Source organism: Emydura macquarii, unplaced genomic scaffold (assembly GCF_026122565.2).
Source record: "Emydura macquarii macquarii isolate MOO-44397 ecotype Brisbane River unplaced genomic scaffold, CSIRO-AGI_Emac_v2 contig_1551, whole genome shotgun sequence".
NCBI classification, from domain to species: Eukaryota; Metazoa; Chordata; order Testudines; family Chelidae; genus Emydura; species Emydura macquarii.
This window is the reverse complement of record NW_027131688.1, coordinates 24,446,934-24,458,468: the sequence shown is the minus strand read 5'-3', so window position 1 is coordinate 24,458,468 and position 11,535 is coordinate 24,446,934. Positions and strand designations below refer to the sequence as shown.

General features: G+C 40.9%; 2 long non-coding RNA genes across 2 annotated transcripts; both read left to right on the top strand.

The window, feature by feature from the left end:
- Positions 1 to 4,776: 4,776 nt before the first annotated feature.
- On the top strand, positions 4,777 to 9,466 carry LOC137157746 (uncharacterized). The gene is made up of 3 exons (XR_010921225.1): positions 4,777 to 4,845; positions 5,723 to 5,859; positions 9,333 to 9,466. It is a non-coding gene; the product is annotated as an uncharacterized lncRNA (long non-coding RNA).
- A 123-nt stretch (positions 9,467 to 9,589) lies between these two features.
- LOC137157747 (uncharacterized) lies at positions 9,590 to 10,334 on the top strand. The gene is made up of 2 exons (XR_010921226.1): positions 9,590 to 9,659; positions 10,264 to 10,334. It is a non-coding gene; the product is annotated as an uncharacterized lncRNA (long non-coding RNA).
- Positions 10,335 to 11,535: the final 1,201 nt, after the last annotated feature.

Here is an 11,535-nt window from a genome sequence, read left to right as displayed (position 1 = left end):
CCAGGCATAAAATGATCACCACCTCACAGGATTGGGTCCTTGGTCACTGAAATGCTGTGGCTCCCTTTCAAAAAGTCAAATTCTCCACCCAGGTTACTCCCTGAATTCAGCCTACAGCTTAATCTAAAACTGGTTATTCCAAACTCAGCACTGGAGGAACCTCGCTTTCTCTTATTTCCCCGTAAGCATGCCTGTGTACTTTTCCCAGACTAAACAAGCAACCCTGACCTGCAGCCATTTACTCTCACACAACCAATTAAAACGTAGAGCATGTGTCCTAACATGAATTCTGGCTCTACAACAATCTAGCATTCCTATGGGAAACAGCCCAAATTAATCAGAACCTTCCTTCTACAATACCTGAAGTGCCCTCTCTTAAAGGAGAAAGATAAGAGCACTAATTTTTCATGGACTAAAACATTCGGTTTTAGGCCTAAAATGGATGCCTGCAGGACATTTTTGTTGACTGTATTCATGACATGTAACATCCATTGGTGTCTGCAGTACAGCACTGTCACTTGGTAGCGAACCCAATAGATAAGGAGGAAACACTTCCAGTTCTACCCCCATTTTCACATGATCATACAGTTTTGGATGAAAGTTTGCTTTTTTGGTCTCTGTCCAAAACAGGATTTCCCCTCTTTTATTTTTCCCCCCCTTTTAAAGCTGGAATCAGAGTCAGAATCCTTTTGCCATTTTGAGTTAGGTTGGGGTGGGAAACAAATTTTTTTTAATTGGGAACAAAAGAGCCTGGGGTGTTAATCTACTCAACTCCTCAAAGCCCAGGTGAGAGAGGTTGATGAGACTGTTCTGCTGTGGACCACATGAGTGCAGTTCTTGTTAAGACAGGTCTTCTGTTCTTGTGCACATCTTGAAATAGACCATGCATTAAGGGTTTAGCTAAAAGGATTGTACATGTTGCAATGGCATTGGTTTGGCATGGATAAGAAACACACTTGTACTCCAGAATGTGTGTATTCATATTCTCTCCTTCCCACCACCTACTTCCCTATCATTAAAAACATATTTGAAAATTAGTTGTTTGATGGCACCATATACTTTCAGCTTCTTTAGGCGTCACGTGCCCGCTATGGCATCAGCAGGTCGTTCTCTAGCATTAATTCAGAGAAATGACTGCAGCCCTGCCCATGCCCACAGCCAATCCCAGGCTGCCACTTGCACCTTTTGCTTGCTTCCCTTAAGAAAACTCTATTTGCCCTAACCTCAGCTAATATCTAAGTGCTTCCTTTCACAGGACATACATGGAACCAAAACTTCACGCAGTTTTTATTCAGGCCTTATCCAGTGAAACACCCATTGGTTTCAGTTTGGCTTGGTAAGGACTGGGTTAAAAGCAGAGGCCCTGATTCTGTTAACTTGACACTGGGTAGTTCCTTACCCTGTGACATAGTTCCGCTGAAAAAGAAGCCTGTCATCTGGCCCCAGAACACTACGGAGCTTCACATCAGGTCTAGAGAGTCTCCTGACAGCTGCATTTCCAGAGTTTCTTCTGGCAGGACCCCTCCATGAAAGGTGCTCCCATTGCAAGGAAGGAACACAGAGTTCAGAAAAAGTAACATAGCCTAGTCCCTGAGCACACATGGAACACCATCTCCAGCATTCATGTCAGGAGCAGACAATGTCATGTAAGAGGCAGACTCCCTCTTTCCATGCAGAAGGGACAAGAGCTAGGCACAGAGGAATATCTTCTCCACATATAGTTTGAAGGAATGAGCCCTCAAGTTACACATGTGCCACTAGACAGCTTAGGGTAAGGAGTCAAAAGAAAATACAAAAGGAAAACCAGAATCAGTATTAAAAAAAGGTTCAAACTGAGATGGACAGATGTGACTGGTTCTCACCACTCACCACCCAACTGGCATCTCCTGCTGATTGTCTGGGGATTAAATCCAAGCCAATGCCCACATCCTCAAGTCTGCACACTATCACTCACTCTCTCTGAAGTTGACCTGTAGCCCCTCCCAGAGCTGTCCAGAACCCTAGCAGCCTTTTTCTGACTCAGTCCTCCAGCTAAATCACAATCTGTGTCCCCTGTTTCTGGGGAGGTTTTGGCTTCCCCATAGTCCAGTGGCCCCTGCAGTTTCACATCCCACCACTTCCTAAGTGGCACCTGCAATCACTTATCCAGCTATTTCCCAGTAGTGAGTGAAGTGGGGAGAGGGGCACCCACACTCACCCACTACTTCAGGCCCCAGCCCAGGAAACTTGTGACTCATAGTCTTTCGCTGCACTTCTAGTTCCTCTTCCTGCTTCTATTTCCCTAGGCCACTTCCCTCCAATCCCCCTTCTTCACCCACTCTCAGGGGTTGCAACTATCTTCTTTCAACAGCCCACCAGGAATCCCTTTGGTTTCCCTGGTGCCTACCAGCAGTCACTTTACCTCAGATACTATACATTTCTCAGCCAGCAAGAAACACACCTGTCCTGCCTCAGGCTCCTTTTATATGGGCCTGCTAACCTTTGATTGGCTGTCCCCCCCAGCCTCTCCCCATGGGCTGCTTTTAACCCTTTAAATGCCAGTGTGTGGCAGACACCCTATCACAATTGGATTAAATGGTTTACCAAAAGGACAAAAAAAAAGACCAAATTTTGAGTTCCTTACTCAGATTTACTCAGTCCTTATTCAGGCAAACCCCCACTGAAAGCAAAGATCACAGGGAAATAAAAAATTTCAGGTCCGGTGTTATTTTACTGCAATGCTACAGTTGCAGAGTTGCTGTTTAAAAATGCAAAGGTTAAGATTCCTGAGGCAATCCTAATTCAGCTTCATTGCACCTTTGTAGCATTTTTCCGCTGTTTTTACATACAATGTGTTCTCAGAGATGCACCCCAAATATATAGAATTCTTTCCTCTATTGAGTCAGCAATGTTGTGGGACCCTTCACCTTTGTGATTCCTCTTGCCATTATGTTTCCTGGGCAAACTTTAACTTTACATTAACTTTATTTTGAATTCAACATATTGAAATCCTGCTCCAAGGTTCTTCTGTGATTTATCTTCCATTTATCTTTGAGGCAGCAATAAAAAAATGTAAATATTCAGCCACAAAAACTATATGAAGATAAGGTTAAAGATGTGACTAATGCCCACAAAGGCCATAGGTTTCAAAGCTGAGGCTGGTGCTCAGAATGTTGAGCCTGGCTCTTTTAACACTCATGTTAAGTAAAATTCAATTGAAAGAAACTCTGATCGGGTTACGATAAGATTATTTTACCACCACTCCAACTAGTAACGCAATTATGTGAGCACTTACATTAACACTGTCCATACATCATAGTGCTAAATCTTTGGTTCCAGATGAAATGTCCACTCCTTAGGTAGTATGAGAGGTTGCAAAAAACATGAACCAGGGGCTGCTGAGTATAGGGCCAGCCCCATAGGATATGTCAAAGCAGACCGGGACTGCTCTAACTCACATCAGCTGCTAAGGGCCCAAAAAGGCTGAAGTAAAAGTCAAGGCTCAGTGTAGTGTAGAAGGTTCCCAGTAACACCTTCTTTCCTTCAATAGCTCTGCACCCATGAAAGATTCTCTCCAGTGCTGGGAATTACCTTCCGGAGGCAGACAGGCCAGGGTTCTGAGCAAACTCCACCTGCAGTTTATATACTACAAGAATGCTACATGTGGACAATGATGGTCAATTGTGAGTATGCTTGGAACTTTACCTTCATTGTCTGGCTTCTCTGTGTGTAAAATCTCAGCGCTCGATTTTATGTAGTCTTGCACTTTTCAGCACTCCCCTGTGCAAAGTGAGTGCAAAAAGGGCCAAAATGCTATCAAATGCTAGTGAACAGTGGAGTTTTATGCTCTTTGTACACTGGGAAATGAGCGGATGAGGCGCAAAGCAGTGGACAATCAGGCCCTCAATCTTCATCTGGCTTTTAAAACAAAAATCTCAGAATGTCAAAGTCCACTTCTACCAATAATAGTAATAAATAGATAGCTATTTTCACTAGCGATCTCAAAGTGCCTAACAAATGTTAATTAATTGAGCCTCCCACAGAACCCTGGCAAGTGAAGTAAAACTGTACCAGAATAAAAGGTCAGAATTTCAGCCAGAACTAAGGGCAGAATCTGATGCATGGTGAATTATGGTTGTGGCCAAGCAAAGATCTTAAACCTCTTTGACATTTAAATCCTGATTCTCCAAGATGATGAAAATTTTGCTTCTCATCCAGCCCAGCAATTAAGCATGTGAGTAGTCCCAGTGAAATTCAAGGGAACTCTGCTGATTTACACCATCTGAGGATCTGTCCCTTAGTTTTCCAGAGTCTTCTGTATAGAGATTGGAAGATGTATTTCCTAGTTCCCTCAAAAACAGCTGCAATCCATATGGAAAGATTCCTATAAACACCTGTGGATTGGAAAATACAGCTAGTGAAACTGTATAATTTAGTTTATTTGCACAGAAATTAGCAGCATAAGTGGTTAGCATGTATCTGCTGTTTGCAATTTACTACAAACTGCCCTCTTCAGTGGTGGGAACACTTTGCAGAATCAGGCTGAAGATAATAATGTATTGCTTTTTTTTTTAGCCATCTTTAAAAATCAGGCCCCAAAGTCCTAATTAACTAACATTAGTAGTTTAGTACCTCTTGGAGCAAAACAGCATCAGATCTTAATTACAAATGGGTATATCTCTGCCCCAAACCTGTGTTCAGTCTCTGATAAAGAGTGTAGTTGGTAAGAACATTACAAAGAAAACACCACACTTTAATTAATTAAAGTGCCCCAGTTCCATGAGTGCTTAGTAAGAATAAGATTTACTTTTCCACAAAAGGAAAATGTGTAAGTATTAGCAAAAGCAAGGGAAGGCAGATTACAAGGTAAGAATAACTTATCTGTCAATATTTTATATCTTACATTTGATATTTTAGCTATGGTGATACCTCGAGTACAAAGGAAAGCTAAACAATGCTGTAGAAAAGAAATGATTGAGTAAAAGCAAAAGCCCTTGCTATATGGTGTAGAGAGCAGCAAAATACTCCAGAAAACCCTTTTAACCCATGGAGGGAGTAAGCAGCAGCAGGGCTTAGTCCCCAGACACCTCAGAACTCCCTTCAATCTATGCTGGTTCTACAGCTCTTGAAAAATACCCTGGTAGCCAAATCCACTGGCTTTGCAGAACAGAGCACAGATCATAACACAAGGGCTTCTTGTATACTTTTTTGCATTCCACACATTTTGGACAGTGAAATTAGCCTGACTGTTTTCACTTTCTGTTTAGAATTAGTAGTTTAACCATGGAGAATCTAACTTGGCAGCATCCAGAACTAGATCTAATGACATATTTAAATTCCCTTCCCATCAGTACTACACAATGTACGATTGCTATATCTTAATGGTTTAATTTTTCTTGTTCCAAGATCACACCAAATATTTTGTCCAAAATCTTAGTAAAGAATAGAGGCCTGAAATCTTACACTGGCTTTTACACCAATTTAGAATTACTCCTGATTTAATCTAGTATATAGGGAGAGCAGAATCAGACCCATATACATCTTTGCTATAGATTCCTCTCTGGGTATTTCAATGCGGCACCAAGAAACACAGGTTAATTTTTTTCCCCTCTCTCCAGCAACTGTTGTGGTCTCCTTCTATAAAAGGTTGCAAGAGGACAGATATTCAGACATGCTGGAATGTGGTCTAATCTCCTCATTTTGGCTTTATTTACTTTACTTTTTTATGTATATTGTCTTTCAGAATCTAAATACTCTAAAAGAAGCGGAGTGAGATTGGAAATCAACAAAAAAAGAGGACATTGTTTTAGTTGTCTAATCAGCTCAACCTTTGGGAGAACAACCCTAACCCTTGGACAGATGCCAACAACTGCCAGTTAGGTATTTACATCTGTTTATCCTCTCAGTCAAATGTCTTTTGTCTTAGGTTTGACATGGTAGTACAAATGTTCTGACCCCTACAAGCGGTTCTCAAACACTGGATAAAAGACGTCTTTTCCCCTTTTCTAAAAGGATGAACACATACTTTTACTTCTCCCCTCCCCGCTTATTCCTCTTTACCAGTTATACCCTTTTGAGGCAGTTGTTGACAAGACCTGCATAATTCAGTCTACATGTGTGACTAGAATTTTGTGAAGGCATAAGCTGGACATTGCAGATAGGCTGTCAAAAGTTAACCCCCTAGAACATTTTTAACATTAAAATATATCCTATTACTTTCCACACTTCCATAACAATTTAGCATTCCCACTTATAAGTGATTCCAATCCAAAGGGTTTTTTTCCCCCTCAAAGTGGGGGATGTAATATATGTTATTGAAGTGAAACTCTGTTCAAAACATACATTTGTATTCCTTGGCATTATATCAAAATCATTCTTATTCTACCTAAATGACTTTTTATAGTCATTAGTGCAATCAGACAGACTTAGTTGAAAAGACTGGCTGGTAATAGCAAACTTTGTGACTACGCTTTTCACAGGACTTTCAAGTGAGCTTTTCTCAAGTATGAGCTGTGACACCTCAGCACTGAGAGATCCATCATTTACATAAGTAGGGGCAGAGCCCCAGCAAGTATAAATTGTCACCGCTCCATAGTGGAGCTATGATCGTTTACATCAGCTGAACATGTGCTCCATAGCCTTTAAAACTGCTGCTAAATGTCACCTTGCAGCGATCACTGGAAAACAGGAGGAATGTTTTCTTGAGGTTCAGTTGAAAGCAAAGCAGAGGTGATATTGTCTCTGGTGACTTAATAAAAAGCTGAATGTGCAACCTAAACTAATTGATGGTGTCCCTTTAAGGTCAAATGGAAAATGCAAGTCTGATGAGGAAGTTCAAATGAAGCTTCCAGCTAGAGATAAACAATAAATGTAAGCTCCAAATTTAGCTGCCCTGATAAATTTGATTAAACTCCAGGCAGAGAAATGTGCCTCTAAGCTTGGTTAGTGTGTACTCCCAGGGCACAGGAAGGGACAATGTGTAGTCACAAGTCCTGCTCTGTTCTGCTCTGATGACTGGTACAGTGGGAGATAGAGCCAGGGGGTCTGCTCATGCCCTGTCCCCTCCTTGCCCACCTGCACGTAGCTTAGCAGATGCAGCTCCTTTTCTGTCTCCAATACATTGGGCAGATGCCCCCTTTCTCCTCTGCTTGAGCTAACTTACTCATCTGCATAGACATAGAGGGCAAGAAACAAGCTTGTCCCAAAGCAGTTCTGGGGAGAGTTGGTCAACCTTTTCCATCCTCTCAGAAAACTTTTGCCCAAAATATTTTTTTAAAATGTCCGTTTTTCTCTCAACTCAAACAACAGGGCATATCCCAATAAGTGACCTCCACAGCAAGCTTCAGAACCTAAACACTGCTCTTGAAGTTAGATTTTTAAAGTAGTGGACATTGGAGAATACAATCCACAGTGCACCCAAATGCTACTCTTTTGGGGATAAGTGATAGAACTGAACAAATGTTCTGTGACAAGTAATTTAACTCCTGAAACTTGCTTTTTCTTCTTCACTGTTCCTGTTCTCTGGCTTATGTTTTACTTGTTGATTTCTGTGATACTGGAAAATGTTTACTGAATTATCTCCACACATAACCCTCAGTCTGTGGATTGCACTGAGAGTGTTCAATACTCATATTTCAAGTTTTGACTGGACATATAGGTCAGATGGCAAATTTGAATCAAATTTACAGGGCAAGTTCTTTTTCCGATTGTAAACTCTATGGAGCAGGGACTATGTCTTTCTATGTGTCTGAAATTTGCCTACATATTAGCACAATATAAACAAGTGACACATTGTGGCAGTTGCAATCAATTGCACTGATGCTATCTTAGATATCATAGAAAGGAGTGGCTGATGAGGCGTTCCCTATAAAGAACACAAGGTTCTAGATTGCCTTCCTGTCCTGGTCCAAAATTGTTTGGATTTCTTAATTTCCAAGACATGCTGCAGGGCTTGTCCATTTTGCCTGGCCTTTGAGGAAAAAATAGGGTCCACTGAAATACAGGCCAATGTGCTGGAATGTTGTTATTTATATTAGAAGTTGCTGCCTGATAAAAAGGGTGGGCTGATTGAAATGTGGATTTGATTCTGTAATTTTAAATAATTAGCAGGCACTTAGGAAGTATATTGTTCTAAATAAAAATGCATAAATAATTAAGAAATAATAATTATAACAATTTACAAATCAAATTTCACTCTCTGTAAACACTATGTAGCATTCACTTAAAACCCACCATTGTGCCATGCATTCCAGCCAATAAACTCATTTGCTAGAACAACCACTGAAAGTGAATGCAGGCAAAGAGAATTCAACTTTCTTTCAGAGTATACATTCATGGAAAAATAATCTGAGATATTTTTGCCCTGCTCTAGCAAGTGAGTCCTTTTCAAAGAAAAGCCAGACTCTTAAACTTAAACTCTTAGACATTCATGTCTGCAACCTGAATGAGTCTGAAAGTATTTTTTACTTGTAAAAACATGTGAAGTATCAAACATCTATAATTTCTGTCTCTCCATCAGGTGCACTAACAAAGGTAATGGGTTAATTCTAAAAGTGACAGGATTAAACTTCAGATCAAAAGTGTCTAGGCTGGCTTATTTGATAATGAACATTATATAAAGACAGCGCTAGGCAGGATTCCAGGGAAAGCAAGTTCTCTTATTTTATGATCTAAAGGCCCATTCCTGCAGACAGTTACTAAGGTAAGATACCACTGAGCCTGATTCTCATTTACAGTAAGGCCACTCTGCACTGCCCTGGCAGTGTACATATACTTTACCTCAGAGCAGCATAAAGGGGCCTTCATGTATATGAGAATCAGGCCCATTGACTTTAATGTAGTTACTCTTGGTTTACACTGATACATAAACATAAGGAGGATCAAGCCCAGTACCCTTTCTGGGACTACTCTTGGTAGTAAGCCCTCAGGGATCAATTCTCATTTACACTCTGGCTCTATAAAGAGGATTTAGAGTGGGTGTAAATCTAATTTACTATAAGACCCTTTTACACTAGAAGAGTGGTATAAAAGTGCAGTAGCATAAATGAGAAGTAACCAGCAATTGCAGGAACAATCCCTACATCACTATATCATGCGTTATTAATAAAATAATCATCTCCATTTTTCCTATATTAAAATTATTTTTCATATCAAAACACTTTTAACACACACTACCTAGATTGGGAGTGGGGGGAAGGAAACAGCAGCAGGTAGAAATAGAGGCTTAACCAGGTACAGATGTGTCTGAATTCTGAAGAAAGGGAAGTGGTGGGGATTAACTGAGAATACCCGCAAATGGACATGATAATAAGTGTGTGATCACAGGTGAAACATGGTTTTCTTCCTTTGAGTAGTGAGACGGTTTGGAAAGCTGGTGAAAACACACCCAAGAGTGAGCTTCAAGATTAGGAAGAACCAAAACAGAGGATTGCCGTGGGTCAGAGTTGCCTTAACACTTTGCAGAAAACAGAAGAAAGCAGTGAACAAATTTGCCAGTAATTTGGCAAATTGACTGACAACTGCAGTCATGGTGCAGCCCTGGGCTTTCAGTAAAAAAACATATTAATAAAAGGATGTGAAGACTTATGCATTGGAACAGACCCTCTACCACCACGGAGCACAGAGCACAGATCTGAGGTGTGGCTGGGGAAGAGGTAGACCAAGGACAGCTGTGAAAGAAGGTGACATAAAACTCATCTTTGCACTACCCCTCAGCAATATTCAGGGTTGGTTCCCTGGCACAAGTTAGAGATTCCTAAAGCTTGACCTAAATTACTGGAGCAGCCAGCATATCCGAAGGCCCAAAATAGCACTGAGAATCAGTTGGGTGTAAATAAAGCCCTGGCCACCATCCCTTTGCTCTGGACACATCTCCTGTATTGGCAGCAGGGAAAGGGTGCTGCAGGAACTGCTATGTTATTCTGTGCTACACTGGCATGAACCTCTTGTGGCCAGTTGCACTGAGTTCACAGCCAAATTCTAGCAGAGATACAGCACAGAGCAGTCACACCACACCCAGGAATCTGACCTATTAATGCTACATGTTGAAAGACTGCAACAAGCATAAATAATTTAGCCTGGAAAGGAAAATAAATTGACGTGGACTTGACTGAAGAATTACAGTTTATGAAGGGCATTAATAAAACCTCTTTATTCCCTTTTCTTTATGCCCTACCCCATAATAGAAGTGTGGGGGGGCTCCTCCATTCAATTAAAGCTGGTATACATAACACCAATCGAAAGAAATTCTCACTTTGCTGCTTCTCTCTCTCTCTTCTCTCTTAGTGCGAAGAGACATGAGAACCCAGGGAGATTCAGTGTGCATTTAATTCAATCATATTGAAGACTGCACTGATGACTGTGGATTCAAAGCAGATGAAAAGTGAATGCTAGATAAGCAATACTGCTCTGAATTAAAGAAGGATCTATTAAATGGCTAGCACAGGCGTTAGCTGTATAGGGGCTTCAAGGCTGGGTTCCCTGAAGCTCTACTTTTCTATGTAGAGTTACATCTTGTATAATACTTGGTGGTTATTGATGTTAGTTTGAGTGACTCTCCATAGCATCCAACAACAATCAGCAGCCCTGATAAGTAGCAAGGGTAGTTGTATAAGAATAAAGACCTCAACATCACCCTGAAAAAAGGCAAATAGAAAGTCTTTCACTTCAAAGTAGCAACTAATTCTGGAAAAAACACATTCCTACTTGCAAATTTGTCATAAGCACATGTCTGCTTTAGTGTAGACCTTAGCGAGTGTTTCTTTTCCTACTGTCAACCATGCCGGAGTCAACTAATAGTATATGTGGTATCCATGTTAATTCCTCCATTTCATATAACTATTCCCAGCCAATTTCTTAACATCACTAAACCTGAACCTGGTTTATTCCAGTCTAATATTTATTCTGCCTGATTAACAAGGAAAATCAGCTTTAGTATAAATGGTCACAACTGCACTAACTTCACTGGAATTGTGCTCTCAGTTATATCAAGGCTGAATATGGCCCCTTGCATCTATTCAAAACTTTTCATTTGGCTGGGCACCTATAATGCTGGGATGAAGACACAGAGAACAATGAGTAAATAGGTACCCATGTTTTCTTTGCAATTGACCTGCCCTTAGTTCAGGCTGCATGTGGCCTCCCCCAAGGTCAGAATAGGAGACAGGACATAGATGAAGAATACTAAATGAAGGAGTTATGATCATGAAAGCACAAGGAGAGAGGAAGAGCCCTTCCTTGCTCTCTTCATTTTCTCAGAAGAATTTGTCTTCTACACTGAATCAGTCTACAGCAAAATGCCACGTCTTACGCAAAGTAACATTGTCTGCCTTTTACTGCTTAGCAAATGTGTGCAAACACAACGAAGCGGCTGATCTGACGTACCCCTTTGCTGAGGTTTTCTGTCCAGCAGGAGGCCACATCCTTGACGTAATATGCTCCAAGTCTAATGGATCCTGATACCTCTGTTACTCTATATATTCCTTGACCAGTAGAATTTACCGTGTGGCAGTTGCATACCTGGAAGCCTGTTTGGGTCTTTGGACAGATTTGTTAGAG